The 23,595-nt window shown below is 46.5% G+C and overlaps 1 protein-coding gene across 1 annotated transcript in view; it reads left to right on the top strand.

Moving 5' to 3' along the window:
- The window catches only part of GRHPR (glyoxylate and hydroxypyruvate reductase), a 62,997-nt gene that overhangs the window by 9,884 nt on the left and 29,518 nt on the right, over positions 1 to 23,595 (top strand). The window contains exons 3-4 of the mRNA XM_069576150.1: positions 11,849 to 11,979; positions 18,462 to 18,704. The gene's annotated coding sequence lies outside the window, so the exon portion shown is untranslated. The remainder of the gene's footprint in view (positions 1 to 11,848; positions 11,980 to 18,461; positions 18,705 to 23,595) is intronic.

Below are 23,595 nucleotides of genomic sequence, written 5' to 3'. Positions count from 1 at the left end.
GGGTGAACTGTGTTCCCCAGATATTGAAGCCCTACTCCTAGTACTTCAGAATGTGACTCTAACTGCCTTTAAAAAGGTAGTAAGGTTAAAATGAGGCCACTAGGATGGTCCTTATAAAAAGAGGAAATTAGGGCAGGCAAAATACCAGAGCCACATGCATGGAGGGATGACCCTGTGAAGAGGCAGCGAGAGAGCTACCATCTATAAGCCGAGGAAAGAAGCCTCAGGAGAATCCAACCCTGCCAGCACCCTGATCTTGGACTTCCATCCTCCAGAACTGTGAGAAAATGAATTTCTGTTGTTTTAAGGCACCCAGTCTGTGCCATTTTGTTATGGCGGCTCAAACAGACTAACACATTCCATGTCAGCTCTTTGGCCATATGTGTAAAGAGTCTTACAAGGGTTATTCTCTGGCCCAGTGTCTCCACTTCTAGGACTCTACCCTATACATTAATCAGGAATGACCTTAAAAAATTATCGGCTAAGATGGCCATAGAATATTCTTTATAGTTGTAGTTATTGGCAATGTTTGATAGTGGGTGAATAAAGGAATAAATGATAGCAATCAGATCAACTGAGCAAGAAGTTATTAAGTTATTGAGATTTTTTAAGTTGTATATTCAGCATGATCTCTCACCTATGTGAAAACGAATTGTTCTTAATCTAGATCAAGGATCTCATCCTGAGATCTCTTAACCCCATCCCAGGATGCTGGCTGTGTGTCTACTTTCTTTGGCCTCCAGCATCTAAGTTACCTACAGGTAGCACCCCCTCCTCACCACACATGGACCCACAGGGAGTCTTCTAGCTTTCTAGCTTGTACCTCTCTATCCCAAACCCATACACAAGTGTGTATATATGAGAAATGTATTGAGTTGTAACTGCACTTTACTGCATATAAATTATGCATCAATTTTTAAAAGTATTTTGTAATGCAAATGGAAAAATGCTGGAATTTAATAGATACCTACACAGGTGACTGATACAGAGTCTGTGGATCTGGGAAAGGCAGGGACAGGAGGCTCAGTTTCTCTTAAGTTGGAAGTGTGGAATCAGGGAAGGTTCTGCTGAGAGGTGGCTCCTGTACTAAGACTTACAGGCTCAAAGAATGAATAGTGGAGATTGAATGTCTCAGATATTCTTGTTCACAGGCTCAGAGGCCAGTGGGGATGCGTTCAGGTGGGAAGGTGGGGCTGGTAAAGGATGAGGGATGTGACAGGTCACCAGAGGGAGTGGTCTGTTGTGCTGAGTCCAGGAAGGATCCTAGCATGGCAGGTCAAGTGATCTGCTTTGTCAGTGATCTCTGCTGGGGGGTGGAGGTGGGGACTGGGCAGCTGTCCCAGCTGTGGGGCGCAGGGGAGAGTGGGGGGATGTGAAGGTGGAGGAAAGGGTCTACATGATGTGGCTGAGCTCCCAAGTCACTGTACTTTGGGATACAAATGAGTGGGCCCAGGCTGGAGGGCTAGGCTTTGTAGGTCTTTGAGTGTGAAGGGGAGCAGGGAACTGATTGGGAGCTTAAACTTTGGGAACCAAAGAATATAGACAGAAGGATAGGGCGAGAAGATCTCAGGAAAAGGTCTTGGTTGTGGCCTTGAACCCAGACTGGGTCAGGCTCTTGGCTGATCTGTTTTCTCCTTGTTTGGGGTTTGTTTTTTTTTTTTAATATTTATTTATTTTTGGCTGCACTGGGTCTTTCTTGTTACACATCGGCTTTTTACTCTTTAGTTACAGGGCATGGGCTTCTCATTGTGGTGGCTTCTCTTGTTGCAGAGCATGGGCTCTAGGCCCAGGTTCAGTAGTTGTGGCTTGTGGGCTCAGTAGTTAAGGCACATAAGCTTAGTCACCCCATGGCATGTAGAATCTTCCTGGAATAGGGATAAACCCATGTCCCCTGCACTGACAGGCAGATTCTTAACCACTGAATCACCAAAGCAGTCCCTCCTACTCATTTTATTTTGTGATGACCTTTTTGTCCCCTCACCCCTTACCTCAATTTATAGAGGACAACACTAAGGCCCAGGAAAGGGTAGAGAGTTGACAAGGAAGGGGCATGCAGGTGGGTTAAGCAATGTGAAGCAACCATGTAAGGGACCTGCTGGTGTCCTGGCCTTGGCCTGGGGCCAGCAAGCCCACTCAAGCTCACTTCAGAGCAGCCTGGTCCAGGAGGACCTCAGAAGAAACCCTCCCCCTGTCACCTAGTGAGGCCCGAGCCAGTCATTTCAGGAGTGTGAACCAAATATGATGCAGAAATGTGCCTGGCCTATCTGTACAAGTTAGCAGCAGTTCCTTCTGAATTTCTGTTGGGTATTTTGCTTGGGTTTTTTGTTTTTGTATTTGTTTTAATTATCTAGATTAGCATTAGGTGAATTCCCATGATTAAAGGGTCCCCATTTTGTAAGACCAACTGTCAAAGTGGAAGTAAGCACATGCTGGGTTTGCCCACCAGCCGGTGTTTAGTGGACAGAGGACAGTGGGACCTCTCCAAACCCCACTCTCCACCTTGTCATGAATTAATATCTCCTCACCATGTAAACAACACGGACTTTGTAAATGCAACTCTTTCCTTAATGTTTTAGTGCAACATTTGCTCTTGTAATGAGTTGAGACCTCAGTATCACTATTCCAATGCAAACTAACCTCTTTTCCCAGCAAGGCCACTCCCTGGTTTCTGGTGCTGGAGGGACTGAAGGGGCAGGTTTGGGATTGCTGGGTTGGGAGTTCTGGAAGGAAGACAGAAAAAAGAGATCACCGTAAGTGAAGACCTACTTGAGTCTGGGCATATACTCACAATTGTTTGATGAGGGTCTGCACCACAGAGGTGCCACCTCATCTCCCTCTAGGCCTTTACTTCTGCCATTCCTTCCTCCTGGCATCCCTTCCTTCCACCTCTCTGACCAGCAAAATCCTACCACATCCAGGGCCGGCTTAGTGAAGCCGGGCTGGACAAGCAGGCAGCAGAGAGCTCAGGCTTCAGGGCGGGAAGACCTCTCAGGATGGCTGTGAAGATCTCACACTCACAGCCACTATCAGGGCCACCTTTCTCTGGCACCAGGAGCTCGTCCTCTGTGATTTCTCAGCACTTGCACATTTGTAAGCTTTGTTTCTGCCAGTGAAGAAGACGTGGGTTCAGTCCCTGGGTCGGGAAGATCCCCTGGAGGAGGAAATGTCAACCCACTCCAGTATTCTTGCCTGGGAAAGCCCATGGACAAAGGAGCTTGGCAGGCTGCAAGCCATGAGGTCACAAAGAGTCAGTCACGACTCAGCAACTGAACGACAACAACAATGCTTTGTTTCAGAAAAATAAGCACTGAAGTTGCAGGACTGAATATATTCTAATATCCATTTTTTTGAAAAAAATAAAATAAAATAAAATGACTATTTATGTAGACATGAATATAGAACATTTGGGAATGTATGCACATATATAAGAGATATGTCTTTTTAATACACTTTAACATTTATTTTATTTATTATTTATTTTTTATTTATTTATCTTTGGCTGTGCTGGGTCTTGCTGTGCATGGGTTTTCTCTAGTTGCGGTGACCAGAGGCTATTCTCTAGCTCTGGTGCACGGGCTTTTCATTGCAGTGGCTTATCTTGCTGTGGAGCACGGGCTCTAGAGTGTGCAGGCTTCAGTAATTGTAGCACAGGGGCTCAGTTGCCCTGAGGCATGTGGGATCTTCCCCAACTAGGGATCAAACCCATGTCTCTTTTCCCCTGGCTGAATTTGCCTCTGTCCCCAACATGCCAGCCCAGGCCAGGGCACAGTGCAAAGTGGGCAAGTGTGTGTTAAGCGAATCATGGAGAGTGCAAGGGGAGAGTGCACCCCCCTTGAGACAGGGACATGATGTTACTGCATCACAGTGCTGGAAGGGCACTCAGGAGTCCTCAGGAAATATTTGTTGAATGAGTGAACAAATGAACAAGAATCCAGTCTCAGTGATCATAACTTCTGAATTTATTTCTGAACCAAACGAGTTTTTCCATATTTTTATTTACTTATTTGGCTGTGCTGCATCTTAGTGGTGGCATCAGGATCTTTAGTTGTGGCATGTGGGATCTAGCTCCCTGACCAGGAATCCAACCAGGCCCCCTGCATTGGGACCATGGGGTCTTAGCCACTAGACCACCAAGGAAGACACTGGGCAAAAGGTTGTAATTAAAAAATTAATACAGTGCTTTAGTAAAAAAGGGACTCTACTTCAATATAACAACAGATGGTTGCCTAAATAAATTATATATGCTCCCTTAATGAAATCAACTGCATTCATAATAATTTGGGGAATTTCTAACAGAATGAAAAAGGCTGAGAATCTAACAGTAAGTTTTTTTAAAAGCACGACACAAAATGGTGTGACTGGACCACCAAGGAAGGAATTAATGGTTTTGTAATATATTAATATTAGAAACCAAAGACACAATGAAAGAAAATACCAACCGAAGAGGTCTTAGAACTGTGTATTCAACAGGTGTAAATTTTTTTTCATTATGAAGTAACAGAATTATACTTCAGAAATTTGAAAGAAGAAAGAAGAAAAGGGTATACTCACACCACACTAACATATCCACTCTCTGTGTTTTCATGCACTTCCTTCAGGTTATGTGAATGTGTGCACATTTACTGAATCTACATGTTACCTAGTAGACTGCTCACACCATTTTGTATCATGCTTTTAAAAAACTACTCAGCTTTTTTCATCCTGTTAGAAATTCCCCAAACTATGAGTGCAGTTGACTTCATTAAGAGAGCATATATAATTTATTTAGGCAACTATCTGTTGTTATATTAAAGTAGAGTCCCTTTTTTATTACAGCACTGTATTAATTTTTTAATTACTAGCCTTTGCCCAGTGTCTTATAATTTTACTCTGGGGTGCCATTCAAAGATGTTTTAGCACCTCAGATCCTTGTCTCTGGAAGCAAAGAAGAGCTGGGCCATATCAAAGTGAAAGTGAAAGTCACTCAGTCGTGTCTGACTCTTTGCGACCTCATGGACTATACAGTCCATGGAATTCTTCAGACCAGAATACTGGAGTGGGTAGCCTTTCCCTTCTCTAGGGGATCTTCCCAACCCAGGGATCAAACCCAGGTCTCCCACATTGTAGGCAGATTCTTTACCAGCTGAGCCACAGAGGAAGCCCAAGAATCTCCAGCAGATCTTCCTGACCCAGGAATCGAACGAGGGTCTTCTGCATTACAGGTGGATTCGTTACAACTGAGCTATCAGGTGTCAAAGTGGCCGGGCCACACATTATTAGTTTACCAGTCCACGCTAGAAAAAGAGCTTCCGTCAGAGTCAATCACTGCTTCCTTCCTGGAGAAAGTCTTGCTACAAAGAAAAGTCAACTGAACTAAACAGTGAGCCTGGTGTCACAGTGAGGTACATTCTGGTGCAAACTCCTTACTCCTTCTTGGACATTTAACCAAAAATTCAGACCAGTGCTGGTCTGAGGTCGCATCTTGAATAGTACTTGTCTAGACAGCTTCATTGAGCATGAGTGGATTCAATGGGAAATCCACCCTCTGGGGGGATTTGTGCTTGGGTTTGGAAGGAGAGTAATAACCTCCCTGCCTCCAAGCCGGAGTTGTGTCTTGGCCTTCCTGGGCAGCCACACACAAGGGTACTCCATCCCGCAGCTGCTGCTCCCACGCTCTTGGGAGTCTGCGTTGTGTTCCTGCAGGGTGCACTGGTACACACAGGTGGTCGGTCACCTGCACACTGCCACACACACGTGTGCACAGCCAGGGCTGCCCCTGGAAGAGAGAAGAGCCAGGGAAGCTCAGTCTGAAGGGCCTCCATGACAGCTGTGCTGTTGACGCAATTCATAGGACCCTTAGGCTAGCCTTAAGGACAGAACGTTTTCAACTGAGTTTTAATTATTCTCAGAAAAAGGAAAGGAAGGATTTTTAGGATTTTAAGCTGAAAAGTGATGTAGTCAGGTTTGCATTGTAGACGGAGCAACTGTTCTGTGCAGAATAGACTAGAGGGGGTGAGACCAGAAGTGAGGATTCTAGCAGAAAGGTGAGAACTAGACTGGTAGGTTCCCCCTCCTCCCAGGCTCCAGCCACAGCTTCATCACGGCAGGAGTGTACTCTACTAGTCCTGGACTGCGGGCTTGGTCTGTGACTTATTCTGGTCAATGGATGAAATGGGGCAGGAGTGACTGGATACCAGTTCTGAGACTTGACCTTAATTAAGAGACTTCACATGTTTCTACCTGCTCATCACCAGGAGAAGGATGTGCCCAGCTAGCTTGTGATCCTGGAGGGTAAGAGGCATGCATGCAGCACCCCCACCCCTCCTGCTTGTGGATTTGCGGGTCAGTGCAGCGGAGGTCAGTAAAAGTACAGAGCCGGGAGGAAGAGCTACCTGTTACTGTAGGCCACAGAGGGTCATGGCTGTGTGTTAGGCAGCAGTGCTGCAGCAGCAATAACTGATACAGCGAGGATGGGAGGACGTGAACAAAGCCAGAGAGGGCCTAGGCAAGCAGATGGAGTTGGTGGTCATCAGGGCGGGTGGGTGAGACAGATGGAGCATCTCTGAGGGCTTGGAGATTGGGCTCAGGTTTCCGGGCGGCTGGAGGGGCAGTCCCTGCACTGGAGGGCATGGGGAAGAAGGACAGAAGTGACCTCCTGCATTAGAGTTACGTCAGCAACTCTCTCTCCTCGCCCCAACTCTATTTCTTTGTTTCTGAAGGAGTCTGGGGCCTGTCTGTGAGGAAAAACCCCTTGGGGGCTAAACCACTGAATGGGATCACCTGCATCCCTGCCACCACACTCAGTGATACTCTGGCTCTGTCAGAACCCCTCACCTCCACTACAAACTCATTGGAACAAGCCCTGACTTGGACAGGGGGTGAATTAGTCTTCCCAGGCATGGGAGCCACTCAAGGGAGGTCCTGAGATTTCCTAAGGCTTCCTGCTGAGAATGCAGTCTGTTCTCATTACTTTCATTTTCTTAAAATATCTGCCTTTGCATCAGTGAAACTGGCCAAAATGTTCACTTCTTTATTTCCAGCGAGACAAGTGGAGCTCAATTTTCATTGGATAATTATTTTCAATTAAGTGATAAAATCCTGTTTTGTGCAAAAACAATCTTTTCCAAAGACCAAACAGTTTATCCCACCCAAGAAACAAGGAGGCAATGCCAGGGAGACCCATCAGCATGTTTTCCATGAGGTGAAGGGCTGTCCCTCCTGGGGCACCTCTCACCTCATGGGCCACGTGGCACCAGTGGCCTGGTCTGCCTGCTGATTCCCTGCACTGCAGCTGCCTTTTTCTGCCTTGAACCGAGAAGGAAGCACCTCTTGGCAACTGCCAGGTACTGGAAAAGCAACTGGTGCTGAGAAGGGCCCTGAACAGAGGCAGTTCCAGACTAGCTATGTATCCCCATGCAAGCCTTCCTGCCTCCTGAGGACACATGTGCCTTGGAGTACTCCTGAATGGTCTGGTCACCCTGCTAACCTCAGCCACTGCCCAGTCAGGCCTTGATATCAGGTTTGAAGAAGCCATAAGGCTGTTCATTTGGCTGTAAAGGCAGCACACCCAGCCAGACCCATCCCTTGCCACACCTTCTGATACCCTATGTTGTGTGTACAAGTTATTTCGAGTCGCTTTACTTGCTCACCACTCTTTGGTCCATCTTACAGAGGTCTTCACAGAGTCACGTGGGCCTGCAAGTCTCATTACTTTATGTTGATGTCATACTCCCACTTCAGACTAGAACTCTTCACTTCCGCTTTCAGTTCTTCTCTACTGTTGTGATTCTGGGTAAAACCCCTCTCTACCGATTCAGCTGCCAAGAACATCTCCCACCAATGTCTTCCTTCTTCCTAATGCTATATTTTCATTATGAATCCAAATGTAGATGCAGTTATAATTGTGCACTGAGAAAGACTCTTAAGTTCATACATTCCTTATTGAACTTGAACATGATCAGATTTATCAAGAACAGCCAAATACACAGTCCAGAAACCTTTTCCCCTCACCGAGGCAGATCAGCTGAGCTCCAGCTCTGTGCAGGTGGTGGTAGAGCCCTGTGGCCCCTACTGGCCTCCTAACCTCCACTCCCCACCCTACATCCTCCCTAGGGAACCTCAAGGAGGCCTGGGGAACAATTTGGGAGAAATATGAGGAAGCCACGATAACACGTGCAAGCCTATTTTTAAACAATAAACTCTGCCCTTGAGGAAAGAGATCAGTGTTTGTGTGGGATGGGGTAGGGGGTGGATAATGTGGTTGATATATTAAGTAATATGAATTATTTGTTCTATATTTATTTATGTGGAAAGATGTTTATAAATATTTGTGTGAAAAGAGTACATATTGCTAAGTGAAAATGAAATGAAAATGAAAATCTGACAATACATATGATCCCATTATTGGGGGAAAAAAGAAAAACTGCCTTCCTGCCCACCCTCCTATTATTACTTACATAGAAAGAAACGAGGATTAAGGTGATCCAAACAAAAAGCTGATGTGAATTTTTGTGTCCAGTATTTCCAATATTTGATGCTTCAGGAAAGATGCTACAAGAAACCAAGGAGGGGAGGAAAAAACCCTCCAAAGCTCTTGTTCAGTCGCTCAGTTTTGTCCAACTCTTTGCAACCCCACGGACTGCAGCACTCCAGGCTTCCCTGTCCTTCACTGTCTCCTGGAGCTTGCTGAAACTCATGTCCATTGAGTTAGTGATGCTATCCAACTTGCTAACCATCTTGTCCTCTGTCACCCCCTTCTCCTCTTGCCGTCAATCTTTCCCAGCATCAGAGTCTTTTCCAGTGAGTCGGCTCTTTGCATCAGGTGGCTGAAGTATTGGAGCTCTAGGTCTATGAAATTCACCACCCACCCCAAAAGCCTGAAACTCAGGAGGCCTTTGGACATCAACTTCATGCCATCAGCAGTAGATCAAAGGAATACTGATCAGAAAAGCCAGCTTTTCCCTCCTCCATCCTCCCCTAAGATTAGCTAAATTTCCCCCTGGTGGAGGAAGATGAATGGAGGGTAAGCATGAAAATGTAATGCTGGAGGGTTTTTGAGAAGGGGCCAAGTTCCTGATCTCTCGCTCAGAGGCTTGGCCTGGAGGTAGGGGTGATAATAGCCCCTCATGAGCCAAGGATCTGAGAGCAGAGAGGACTGCAGCCTTGCTGCACTGCTGGGTTTAAGACACCTACCTAGAATGGTATCTGGGTAGTTGGGACAGTGGGAGAGGCTTACGGTAGAGCCAAAGACTTCCAGGGTGCCTCAGAGGGTACCAGGCTCTTTGCCAGGCCCCACAGCAGGTACTGCTGTCCCTCTGCTTTTCCAGCCCTGGCTGGCGCTCCTCAGAGCTCAGACAGTCCTGCCACTGAGTGGCCAGGTTGGGGACGGCCATAGGGCTCCATACTGGAGTCTCCTGTATATTCACTGGTGTACAGTTCTGCTACTGCCCTGGTCACTGACAGATGAGGAAACAGAGGCTCAGAGTGGCTACATGGTTTGTCCAGGTCACAGAGTGTAACTCAGACCATGGTCTGACTTCTTGTCAGTTTCAACTGACTTCAGCCCCACATTCTCTTCTCAACTAAGTGGAGACAAAAAGATCAAAAGTGACGGTGCCAGGGCCCTGAAACCAGACTGGACAGGAATTGGGAGAGAAGAAACCGTGGAGCCACCATACCTCTCAGGTACAGTTTGCTGTATTCAAATTAGATGGTGCAATCTCCGTGAATAAAGTTACCATTCCCAAATGGATCACACCCAATTTAAATATATAAGAGACCATTAATGGGCCAGGCTGTCTATTAGAATTTTGCACCAGCATCATATGTGGTGTGGTTTTGCTGATATACAAGGAGCACTATGGATATCACAAGTATGAGGCACCCTTGGCGTCGGGCTGGCTGGGTGCTGAGGGCCAGAGTCATCCAAGAAGTTCTGACCCACTCTCCTGAGGATTGGAAAGCTTCCCTCTGTCCAAGAACATCAGATACCCTTCCCTGGCCCCAGCCACCCTCTCCATTACCCAGCTGAGTGACCTTGACAAACACTGCTGATGGGTTTCCCTGAGCTAAGGCTGAGGAGTTCATCAAGCAGGAAGTTTATGGAGGAGGTTCCTGGATCAACAACTGAGGAAGGACAGGGAGGAAGCAGCCATGGGCAAAGAGAAGATTCTAGCTGGTAGACAGGCTCAGTAAGGAGGGGAGACCCCTGAAGTGGAATGTCAGTGGTGTTCGGAGTTACACAGAGCAAGCCGGCCAGGCCTCAGTGGCCCCACATAGGTGCGTCATAGATAACGGGCTGCCTGGGAAGGGAAGTGACCTTGGGCAGTCAGTGGAAGTGACCAGGCAGCTGGGCCTCCATGGAAGAGGGTCTTGGAAGGCAGCAACAACAGACGCTGTCTGGTGTTGCATCCCATCTGTCCAGTGAGGGTAATCCTGGCCCTGCCTCAGGGCCCCAGGGCAGAAAGAGATAATGTATGCGAACCTAAGCTCAGGCCTGCATAGAGAGGGCTGCGAACCTAAGCTCAGGCCTGCATAGTGAAGGCTGCGAACCTAAGCTCAGGCCTGCATACAGTGAGGGCTCAGAACATGCTGGCCCGCATGTCTCTGTCCTGACTCAAAGTCCAGGATGACCTGCACTCTGCTCCCTTGGTTTCGTTCTCCTTCCCCAGCATCCAGAAGGTGTCCAGCCTCTCTTGCACACCTCTACTGACAGACAGATCACTGGTTCCCAAGTCAGCCCGAGTCACTGTGAACACCTTTGTTTATCGTTTATTGTGGTATATACATAACATAAAATATACCATTTTAACCCATTTTAAGTGCACAGTTTGGTGTCACTGAGTATTAATATATCTATAATGTTGTGTCACCATCACCACCATCCATCTCCAGAACTTTTTTATCTTCCTGAACTGACTCTCTAGACCCATTAACACTAACTCCCAATCTCCCCTCCCCCACCCCCAGCAGCCATCATTCTGCTTTCCATCTCAGTTCATTTGACTACTCTGGATATAGTATATAAGTGGAATCATACCTGCAGTGTTTGTTCTTTTGTGCCTGGCTTATTTCACTCAGCATAATGTCTTCAAGGTTCATCGTGTTGTAACCTGTATCAGCACTGCATTCCTTTTTGTGACTGAATAATATCCCATTATGTGTATATACTGCATTTTATTTATCCATTTATCTGTTGATAGCCAGTTGCTCTTGTGAATCATGCTGCAGCAAACATGAGTGTGCAAATATCTCTGCAAGTCCTTACTTTCCATTCTTTGGAGGATATACCTAGAAGGGGGATTGCTGGCTTATGTGGTAATTCTATGCTTAAGTGTTTGAGGAAGCACCGTAGTGTTTCCCACAGCACTTGCACCTGTTGAGTGGCTCTGACTGAGAAAACCGTCTTGCATGCACTGGGCTCCGCATCCCCATGGCTTCCTTCACTGGCTTTGCCCTCAAGGCCGTGTCCCTCAGCTGCCTGCTGAGCCTTGATGGCAGCCTGAGAGCCTGCTGGGCTCTCTCTGCTCTGGGCGGGTCTCCCTGGGGCCCCATGTCCCCTGAAGTTGGGTCTGCTGGTACACATGCCTCTCAGGGCTCCCCTCCAACCATTCTTTGTAAAGAGCACATTCTCTAGAGAAACTCCCCCAGGCTGGGAACATCCAGGCCACCCTGTTGTGGGGAGAGGGAGCCTCAGAGTTGGGAATGAGCTTGTGGTGGTATGTGGAATGCACCCTGTACCTCAGCCTACCCCACCCACCAGCTGGTTCTCTGACCCTCACCCGCTCCTTTCCCTCCCTCCCCTCCAGCCGCATGAGTCTTTCATCTGCCCTCTTCCCAGCTCAGAGCTCCCCTCATTCTCACCACACAGATTTCAACTCAGAAGTCAACTTCTGAAGGAGACCCTCACTGACTACCTGGCATGAAGTCCCCCACTTGCACGCTTTCTATCACCCTTCTGGCTTGGCTTCCTTCACTGAACTCACTGCTGTCTACCAGCAGGTAAGTCCATGGGTCTGGAGCTCCTTTGGTCCCTGACTCTGTCCTGATGCCCAGAACGTGCCTGGCATCTAGGAGACACTTAGTGGCCAAGTATGAAGGCCAAGAATCACTGTCTCCCCCACTCTCTCCTCCTGGCTGGGGAGTCTGGGACCTGAGGCAAGGACCCTCCCTCAGGGTCTCACTCTCATCAGCAGTGACCTGGGTACCTGGCCTCAACCATCCCTACAGCCTCTCCCTGCTTTTCCGAGTCTCCTAAGTTCATTAACCCCACTAACAAAACAAAAATCTCTAAACAGAAGTATAGATGTAACCTGGGAAATTCTGAAGGCATTTTATACATTTAAAGAGGTAACATAGGTTTAAAATTGTAATTTTACTCTGCTCTGTTTCCTAGATGAAACTGAAAGTTCTTTGATAGTCGTAAGGCTTTAAAATATCTAACCTCAGTTTCTGAAGGAGATGAAGACTGTCTCTTCACCCTCCATTCCTAAAGACTCCTGATTTCCCCGTCCTGAGACATTTTCCATCTCCCTGTCCTGGACCTATATGAAGTCCACCCAGTGGGAGATTGTGCACATGTTGCGAGTGTGGAGAGAGGAGTTATGTCATCACCACCATCAGGACTTCCCTGGTGGTCTGATGGTTAAGACTGCACACCCCCAGTGCAGTGGGCATGGGTTCAATCCCTAGATGGGGAAGATCCTGACTGCCACATGGTGCAACCAAAACACGATAAACAACAGCAACACAGAAACCAAATCCCCCTTCAGTGGGGAAACGGGTGGTACCACCACTCTTCCGGTTGTACTAAACCTCTGTAGGCAGCTCTAGACATTGAATTCTTTTTGTTGTTGTTGTTGTTGTTGTTGTTGTTGTTTAAGTCACCTGTTTGCAGTACGTTATTACAACAACCCTACCAAACATCTTCAGTACTCTGTAAAAATTAAGCCAAAACATTATTAAATGGGGTAGGCACATTAACATCTGAAATGTAGGAATCCCATTCCCACTGAAACACCCATTCATGTAAAAAAATGAAAGGAGAGGACACAGCCTCAAAAATTATAGACATTGAATTCTTATGAGTTTTTGCTCAGGGCCCTTTCAGTGTCTGTGGGGAGGTATCATGGTGGCTCTTCTACTGCCAAGTGGTAGAGCCAGCCCAGATCCAGGGCAGCACTGCAGTCATAGGACACTCTCGGAGGAACTCTACAGCAGGCCAGGCCCACAGGGGCGGGGGGGTGTGGAGGTTGAGGGGGGGCAGTGAGGGGGCAGGGCGTGCACAGGCCCTGACTCTGCTAGCCAGGAAGTGCAGACTCAGCCCAGAAGGGAATCCTCACACAGGCTTGCCTCACCCTGGCCCAGCCCAGTCCCCAACCTTGCCGGAGGCTGGGTGACTGATGGGAAGAACACTGAATGCAGCTCAAGATGTGCGACTCCCAACTCTGTCTCTGCCACCAGATGTGGGCCAGGCACACCTTGACTCTCCCCTTTTACGAACCAAAAGGGTTACACTGGATCATTTCTAAACCTCTCTCTGTGATTTCTTCTTTGTTCCTGCCCTTGTTGCAGTCCCTGAGGTGGGGCTGGGTGAAGCCAAGATGCCCAGGGTGACTGTGTCCTCACTGAACCCAAGTGTGGGCACAGAACTGAAATACGAGTGTGCACTCTGCTCGGTGGGAAGGAGACTTGAGTGTGATCCAGGGAGGTGTTCTAGAAGCTCCGAATGGAGAGTCTGCAGTGGGGAGACCAGCTCCTGGAGGAGCTGGACTGGAGCTGCACCTGCAGTATTTGGGGATGTGCATACGCTGAGGTGGACGGGGGACGGGTAAGGGGGGAAGCATCATAGAGGAGGACGGGTGGGAGACTCGGCCAGGCCAGCAGGTGGTCCAGAAGGAGGGGCACGTGAGAAAATTTCTTGGTGTCCCAGTACTGTGGAGCAGGGAAAAAAGGGTTTCGAGGTTTGCTCATTTGTGGGGTCAAAGTCTGAACAAAGGATTTTTTTTTTTTGCCTGTGACAGTAGCTTGTCTCTGGCCACAAGAGGGTCTTATTCTAGTGACAGCATGAATGATTAGGACTCCTCCAAAGAAGTTCTTGGGTCTGTTGCCACCTCCAGCATAAGAGTCCCAAGTGAGACCAACCTACACTGTATTTCATAAAAAGGCATTCTATAAATGTTACGTAAGAGCATCACAGAACCTTTGGAAAAGGGGAAAAGTAAAATTACCCCCAGGCATCTATTAATAATGTCCCTGAGATATTGGGTGTGTTTCCATCCAGTATTTTCCATAAGTGTGGGTGTGCACGGGCTACTGCTATACATCTTATCTCCATATCACATGTATTTTTTTTTTAATTAAAAAAAAAATTGGCCATGCCACTCAGCATGTGGGATCTTAGTTCCCCAACCAGGGGTTGAACCCATGCCCCTATAGTGGAAGTCTAGAGCTTTAATCATCAGGGAATTTCCCTTACATATATTTTTAAATACATAAGAAATGCACATGGCACATGTGCGTCATTCTTCCTGCCCTGCAGTGACCCACCTTTAAGAAACGATGCTGTGTATAAAGCAGAGGACACAGTGAGAGAGGTGCCGGCTGGCATGTGCCAGAATGATGTTAGATGCATGTCTCTAGGCCAGGCAGCCATCACAAGCCTGCATGTGATTGCTGGTTTCTGCTCGGTGTCCTGTCTTGTAATCTCAACATGTATTTGTGACCTTGCTCAGTGTTCATTGTCTATTAAATGCCCTTGCACTACAAAACTTAATTCCCATGGTTGGTGGCTGAGTGAAGGAGCTTTTAAAAGAAAGGTGTTTCCTTTTAACTCAGAAACTCTTACCATTTTTTTGAGACTTAATTTTTTTTAGAGTAGTTCTAGATACACAGCAAAAGTGAAAGGAAGTTACAGAGGCTTCTCATATGCCTCCTCCTGCACACAGGCACAGCTTCCCTCATGGTCAGCGTCATGTAGCAGAGTGGCACACTTCTCACCAAGGGTGAACCTACACTGATGGCAGCGGTAAAGAATCTACGTGCAATGCAGGAGACCCGGGTTCGACCCCTGAGTCGGGAAGATCCCCTGGAGGTGGGCATGGCAACCCACTCCAGTACTCTTGCCTAGAGAATCCCATGGACAGGGGCCTGGCAGGCTGCAGTCCTTAAGGTCTCACGGAGTCAGATAGGACTGAAGCGACTAAGCAGCAGCGGCAGCAAACCTGCACTGACACACCGGTCACCCAAAGTCCGTAGTCAGCCGCAGAGGTCACTCCTGGTGTTATATCTTCTGTTAGGTGACATGCATCCATCACCTTAGTACCATCCAGAATATCTTCACAGCCTTGAAAATCCTCTGTGCTCTGCCTGTTCGTTCTTCCCACCTACCTCCACCCCCACAATCACTTATCTCTTACTGTTTCCATAGTTTTGACTTTTGCAGAATGTCTTATAGTTGGAATCATACAGTATGTAGCTTTTTCAGATTGTCTTCTTTCACTTAGTAACATACCTTTAAGATTCCTCCTAGTCTTATTTATAGCTTTAGAGCTCGTTTCTTTTTAGTTCTGAATAGTATCCCACGGCCTGGAAGTACCACTGTTTATTCATTCACTCACCTACTCAAGGACATCTTGGTTGTTTTGAAGTTTTGGCAGTTATGAATAAAGCTATTATAAATATCCCTGTGCAGGTTTTCACGTGGGCATAAGTTTCAGTTCCTTTGGGTCAATACCAAGGAGCTTGATTGCTGGATCCTATAGTAACAGCACATTTGGCTTTGTAACAAACAGATAAACTGTCTTCCAAAGTGATGGGTATGCATTCCCACCAGCAGTGATGGAGGGTTTCTGTGGCTCCTCCTCGTCGTCAGCATTTGATGCTGTCAGTGTTTGGGATTTTGGTCATTCTAATTGGCGTATAATTGTAATTGTTGTTGCTTTTTAAATTAAATATTCATTTGTTTTTGGCTTTATTGGGTCTTAGTTGCGGCAGCTTTCACCGTGGTGTGCAGGCCTCTCGCTAGTTGAGGCCTGCAGGCTCAGGAGTTGCCCTGTGGCCTGTGGGATGTTAGTTCCCTGACCAGAGATTGAGCCCACGTCCCCTGCATTGGGAGGTGGATTCTTAACCACCAGGGAAGACCCTTGTTGTTTTAACATGCATTTCCCTGATGGAATATCATGTGGAGCATCATTTAATGTGCTTATTAGTCTTCTGTTATCTTCAATAGATGAGGTGTCTATTGAGGTCTTTCTCCCGTTTTTTAACTGGGTAGTTTGTTTTCTTGTTGTTGAGTTTTAAGAATTCTTTGTGGGACTTCCCTGGTGGTCCAGTGGTGAAGACTGCACTTCCACTTCACTGGGTACAAATTTGGTCCCGTGAGGGCACCTAAGGTCCCATATGCTATGCAGTACAGCCAAAAACAACAACAAAAAAGAGTTCTTTGTATATTTTGGTATCAGTCCTTTATCAGATACGTCTTTAGTAAATACTGTCTCCCAATCAGTGGGTGATCTTGTTATTTTAAAGAGCTCCACAGATCAAATAAGTGAACTCCAGCCATGCTCTGAGCTCTGACAGCCTCGAGAAGAGGTGGGGAGGGGGATGCTTGCTTTTTCTTCCCGCAGCTGGGTTCAGAGGTCAGCAGTCCTCACAGACTGGAATGGGCAGGGCTGCCCAGTGGTACTTCTTTTTTTTTAATTAATTAATTTACTCTAATTAGAGGATAATTACTTTACAATATTGTGATGGCTTTTGCCATACATCGGCTTGAATTGGCCACAGGTGTACGTGTGTTCCCCCTATCCTGAACCCCCGTCCTACCTCCCTTCCCACCCTATCCCTCTGGGTTGTCCCAGAGCACAAGCTTTGGGTGCCCTGCTTCATGTATCGAACTTGCACAGGTCATTTATTTTCCAGTGGTGCTTCTTAAGGGTCACTACTCATGATGGCTTTAGGTATGGTGGAGACCCTCAGGATAGAACTGGCAATGTTCTATTTATAGACTTTTTCTGCCTAGTCTGCCAGAAGAGGTCTTTCTGACTCTTTGTGGTGGATCTGCTTTTTTTAATATTTTATTTTTATTTATCTACTTGGCTGTGCTGGGTCTTAGTTGCAGCGGGTGGGATCTAGTTCCCTGATCAGGACTCAAACCCTGGGCCCCCTGCATTGGGAGCTCAGGGTCCTAGCCACTGGACCACCAGGGATATATGGTTTTGTTTGCAAGTTCCCTTGGGGAAACCAGTCCTTCTCAACTTCATGAGGCTATCAATTATAATAGCTTCACCCTCCAACCCTGACCCTCTGAAGCAGATAATCTTAAGGACCACTCCACCCTGCCCCTCAGTACAGTGGTTGTTTCACAAATGGGCATCTGACTCAAACAACCAATCAGAATCCTTTTCTGGTATTGTTCTGTGATCCTTGGGAAAAAGAGAGCCTCCTCTAGATAGCCTTGTTTTTCTGGGAGGTTCTGTATCTGGGCTGCCCACCACCATCTTTCCTAACTCATGGAAAGAAGAAAGCCAAGCAGAGCCAAGAGATGGGCAGAGAGAGGCAAGGCTCTGATTGCCTGAACTCCCACATAAACCATGCCTGGTTGCCCAGAATTCCTTTCAGGAACCGATGAATTCCTTGATTGTCTAGGTTCAAGTGAGTTGGGTACCTCTCACTTGTAACCAAGAGCCCTTCCAGGTCCATTCAACAGAGCTGCCCTGTACAGTTGTGCAGGTATGCACTATGTAACCAGAGGTGGCATCCTAGACTTATTCAACCTAATACACATTCTGCTCAGCTGAAACTAGTATGGTGCTCAGGCATCACCCCCTCTCAAAGCCCACTTTGATTTCCCCAGGCAGTCAGCCCTCCTCAGTGCTTTCAGGAGTTTTGTGAAAAAATACACTGTGGAGCTAATCCCTCTATATTGCAGTTTACATACACACACATCTGCCTGTCTCCCCACAGACTGGCACCTCCCTTGTATGAACTAGATCTGATTTATCTCTTTTTCCTCAGTGACCCAACTGAGAATGTGCTTAGATGTTTATAAAGTGAATTATCATCAAATCTTATGACAACAAACAACCGGAATGTCCTGTCTAGTTTGTTGTAAAGAAAATTCCCCTTATAGTTGCCACAGGTAGATCGGGAATCAACAGACTTGTTTCTGTAAAGAACCAGATAGTAAATATTTTAGGCTTAGCACATCAACTGTGTCATGACTTTCACTCCTCCTGTTGCAGCATAAAAGCACTCCAATAAGCCTGGCTGCATTCCAATAAAACATTATTTACAGACACTGTAATTTCATATAATTTCCATGTCACACAATATTATTCTTCTTTTGAGTTTTCCAAACTACTTCACAATATAAAAGTCATTCATAGCTCTCAAGTCATACAAAAATAGGAACCTGGCAGGATCTGGCCCATAGGCCTCAGTTTGCTAACTCCTGGTGCAGACAGTCACGGCACCTCCATCCACAGGGGGCACTGGAAGGAAGTTGCATCTCCCCCCTGATTCCGGGTCTTGGAGCTGGAACGGCTATCACCTGGTATGGCAGCCTTGGCCTTCGCCTGCCCTCACTACGTGAATCAGAGATTGGGCCAACTTCCGGTGATCCACGGGCTCTCGGCATGTCAGAAGAGCACAACACAGCTGTACCTACTACAGAACCAGGGAGCTGAGACTGCTTAAGCCTACCGACTGGCTCCAGGTCACACACCTTGGTGAGTCTGGGTCCCAGGGGACCAGGTGTGCCGTCACCCGAGAGGCTTTCACCCAACCACCCAGCAGTGACCAGAGGAGGTTTTTCCTTTAGCCGCACTCCTCCAGGTGCTGGTTTCATCTTCACACACCCTCACACACTTGGCTCTTGGCTGCACCCACCTCGCCTCACCCCAGATACCACCAAGCAGCGGCGGTCTGACAGTGACCTTCCCCTGTCACCTGTGATGCCTGGTCTCTGCCACACGCTGTGGGCCTCTCCTACCAAGCCCCTCCCAGCCCTGTGCGCCCACCCCATATAGCCAAGAAGGCACCTTTGTAGAAAGGTCTGTTTCAGAGGCCCAGGTGGCCCCAGACCGGTCTTCTCCATCTGCAGGAGATAATGGATGTGCATCTTTAAAAAGGAATACATAGGGAGGGGGGTTCATGTTTGGGAATGCATGTAAGAATTAAAGATTTTAAAATTAAAAAAAAAAAAAATAAAATAAAATGTTAATACTCATAAAGAAAAAAAAATAAACAAATACTAATAGAAAAAAAATAAAAAAAAGGAATACATACATATATAATGATTTAGTTTAAGAAACTGAACAAATATTCATTTTCTTAAACTGTTAATATGTAATTAACTGATAATAAAATTAATTAGATAAAACAGCCTAAAAATAATGGACTACTCATTACCTGAGGGAATATAACTGCGTTGAAAAGAAGTCTGACTGTTTCAAAGACCGAAAAAGTCCCCAAAAGCAGCGAAAGGAAAAGGCTTTGTCCAGACGCTGGATAAGGGTTCCCGTGTGTGGCTCCCTGACGCCCCTCCTGGAAGGGGTGGAGGTAAAGACTGCCTCTTACAACTCAGCAACTTGACAGTGGATTTAAAGAGCATCCCAATGCCCACCCCAGCCTTGACAGCACCCTTTCATCACCACCAATCCCAAGAAAGAGAAGAAAAAACCAAACCACTATTCACATCATTTTGTTAGGTTATAAAAGAGAAAACTTGCAGAGACCTTAGGAACTCATCCCTTCCACGGTCAGTGCCAGTCCCCAGACTGGACACTGGCAGGGAGGCTGCCTGGCTGAGTCTCCGGTCTGGGGTGTTAGGGAAAGAAAATGCAAATGCAAAATTCCCATGACAGCTGCAGACAGAGGTGAGGTGCAGAAGAAGAGAAGGTGCCGGGATCCAGTTAGAAGGACTGATGGGCTTCGACAGCACAGAAGAGAGAGGAACAGGAACAACAGCCCCAGGCAGGGAGGCACAGGGAACCACTGGAAACAGCTGGGACTTGGGCTGTAACAAGACCCAGGAATGGCTAGGATGTAAGGTCACAGTTGTGCGAGGGAAGCGCTGGCTCTGACCACCTCGCCTGGGACAGCCTGGCAAGCTCTGGGTCCCACCGTAGACCCTGCCTTTTATTATTCATCTCTTTTGTGAATTCAGGTGGGGAAAGGTCTGCTGAGAGTCATGCCAGAATTCACAGGAGAAAGACTCTGTAATTTCTTTTAGCTCTGTGACTCTGGACAAAGTATTCAGTATTAATGCAGTTGACCATGACGTCTTCTGTGTGCGCGACTGACAGACCAAATTACCTTTCCTTATCTCCTGGAGAGAAAAAAAAGGACCATTTATTTGACATATTTCATAATCATTTCACCTGCTTGCCCCCTACGAAGAGCACGGGTGACCTGGCTCCCTCGCTCCCACACGAAGCAGGAAGCATATCCTCTAATAAAGCCCAGTTTCTAAAGAATGCTTTTAATCTTGGAATAACTGAGCGGGATTTTCAATTGTATTTTTAATTCTCTATCTACTTTTAAAAGCCCAGGTTTCCATCCTCTCCAATTCTCAGCTCATCAGAAGCAGGAGGGACATCACGGGCTCCCATCTCCTGCCTGGCCTCTGCCATGTGGAGAAGGCAGTGGGCAAAGTCTGCTGAGGATTGGGGGTGAAGGCTGCGTGCCACCCACTGGGCACTGTTCTCTAGGTGGGGCCTTGCACATCCCCAGGCTGGGCCACTACAGAGCCCCAAAACATTTTAAAAATTGTAGTAAAAACACATAGCATAAAATTTACCATCTTAACCGTTTTTAACTGCGGTTCAGTGGCATGAAGCTCATTCACCATTCATGTCATACAACTGCCACCACCATCCATCTCCAGAACTCTTTTCATCTTGCAAAACTGAAACTGTTCAAATAAACGATAACTCCCCACTGCCCCCTCTCCTGGAGAACCCCAGGGACGGGGCAGCCTGGAGGGCTGCCGTCTATGGGGCCGCACAGAGTCGGACACGACTGAAGCGACTCAGCAGCAGCAGCAGCAGCAGCAGCAGCAGCAGCCCCCTCTCCCCAGACCCTGGCAACCTCCACTCTGCTTTCCTTCTCTATGAATCTGACTACTCCAGGTTCTTCATGTAAATGGAAGCATACAGTATTTGCCTTTTTGTGACTGGCTTATTTCACTTGAAATAATGTCCTCAAGGGTCATCCATGTTATATTAATAGTATGTGTCAGGATTTCCTTTCCTTTTAAGGTTAAATTATATTCTATTGTACGTATTAATATATATCAGATTTTGTTTATCCATCCACCCCCTGAGGGATATTGTTAATTAATTTATTAATGTATTTATTTTTGGCTGTGCTGGGTCTTCATTGCTGCACATGGGCTTTCTCTAGTTGCGGCAAGCGGGGGCTGCTCTCTAGTTGCAGTGCGTGGTCTTCTCACTGTGATGGCTTCTCTTGTGGCAGAGCACAGTTGTCCTGTGGCATGTGGAATCTTCCTGGACCAGGGATCAAACCCGTGTCTCCTGCATTGGCAGGCGGATTCTTTACCACTGGACCACCAGGGAAGTCTGACTGAGGGATGTTTGGGTTGCTTCCATATTTTGGCTATTGTGAATACTGCTGATGAACAGAAATATATCAAGTCTCTGCTTTTAACTCTTTGGGGTATATATTCAAGAAATAGGATTGCTGGGTCAGATAGTGATTCTATTTTTAATTTTTTGAGCAGAAGCAACTTTTGCTTATCCCTGTTCTGGCCTTCTTCTACTCCTCAGGCTGGAGGCCAAGCCAGGCAACCCATGAGAGTGTGAGAAAGCAGCCTAGGGCTTCTCCAGAAGAGGGGAATTTGCACAGACTCTAGCAGGTGGCCTCTCAGGGCTTCCTCTCAGGATTTCAAGTCAATGTTTCTGAGGACTCCCAAGACCCTCACTCTAGAGTCTGCCCTTGGGAGCTGGCAGGGGACACACTCACATATCAAATAGGATAATTAGCACCTGGGATCTAGGAGGTATGATCTCCCAGGTATGATCATTATCCCATTTTACAGATGAGAGTACTGATGCTCAAAGAGGTTAAATGGGGGTGAGGGGGCCCAGGGTCCCAGCTAGGAAGTGGTAAGGCTCAGACTCAAGCCTAGCTCTGTCTGCATCCTACTACCTTATGCTGCCTCTACTGGCATTTAAATGCAGTGTGGAGAGGTACAAACCACCTGCTGCAGAAAGAGTGTATGGGGTCAGAGAGAGGGGAAACCAATTCTTTTTATTTTTGGTTGCTCTGAGTCTCTGTTGCTGTGCGTGGGCTTTCTCTAGTTACAGCGAGCAGGGGCTACTCCAGTTTCGGTGTGGCTTCTTTTGTAGCACAGCATAGGCTCCAGGGCACGCAGGCTTAATAGCTATGGCACACAGGCTTCAGTAGCTGTGCTGTGAATGGGTTTAGTTGCCCTGAGGCATGTGGAATTTTCCCAGACCAGGGATCAAACCTGTGTCCCCTGCATTGGCAGACAGATTCCTAACCACTGAACCACCAGAGAAGTCAGTCTAGGGCAAAACTGATTCTGACTTAGGAAGCTGGAAGTTTCCTTGGAGGAGCTGCATTTTAGCAGGACTTTGAAAAACAGGTAGATGGTGGAAGTAACTGGGTAAAAGCCCTTGAGTGGTTCTGTCTGGTGAAAGGTAATAGATCTTCAATGCGGAAGAGAGAGACTGACCTAAGAAAATATTGGTGTAGTTTATGTCAGAGGATGTTTTGCCTGTGTTCACTACTAAGAATTTTATGGTGTCAAGAACATGAAAGAATCAAGAATCTTAAATGCATATTACTAGAGGAAAGAAGCCAATCTGAAAAGTCTATATACTATATGATTCCAACCATAAGACATTCTAGGAAAGGCAAAACTATGGTGACAGTAAGATCAGTGGTTTTCAGTGGTTGGTGGGAGGGAGTGACAGAAAGATAAGTAGGTGGGACACTGAGTATTTTTAGGATGTACATTATTATAATGATGGATAAGTATCATTGTATATTTGTCCAAACCCATGTAATGTATAATACTTACATGAACCCTAAGGTTAACTATAGACTTTGGGTGATAAGAATATGTTAATATAGGTTCATACTTGGTTAAAACTGTACCATACTATAGTGGAGTTGTTGCTAATGGATGTGTAGGGGCAAGGGGTATGTGGGAAATCTCTATATCTTCCTCCCAATTTTATTATAAATCTAAAACTGCTTTTAAAAATAATTTTAAAAAGTTATTTTGAAAAAGAAAAAAAAGGTAAAGCATATTCAAGTTCTACTCTTGCTACAGGCAGTTCTCAGGATGAATCTTGTCAAAGTGTCACATAATAATTAACTCCTATGCTATTTAACTTTTTCCAGAGTTTAAGAATGTTTAAAATTTTCCAATTAATTTTATATACTTAGAGTAACTCCAGTACCAAGACCTGATATATTTTTTAAAAAGCATCAGATAAATTACGTTTATCTAAAATCAGGAGCCAACATTATACTCAATGATAAAACACTCAACTCTAATCTAGAGGGATTCACATTTGAGTCAGAATTAAGACAAGGATATCAGTTGGGTGTCAGCAGTGTTAGCAG

Source organism: Ovis canadensis, chromosome 2, assembly GCF_042477335.2.
Source record: "Ovis canadensis isolate MfBH-ARS-UI-01 breed Bighorn chromosome 2, ARS-UI_OviCan_v2, whole genome shotgun sequence".
In the NCBI taxonomy this organism is placed as follows: Eukaryota; Metazoa; Chordata; class Mammalia; order Artiodactyla; family Bovidae; genus Ovis; species Ovis canadensis.
This window is presented reverse-complemented; position numbering and strand designations above follow the sequence as displayed.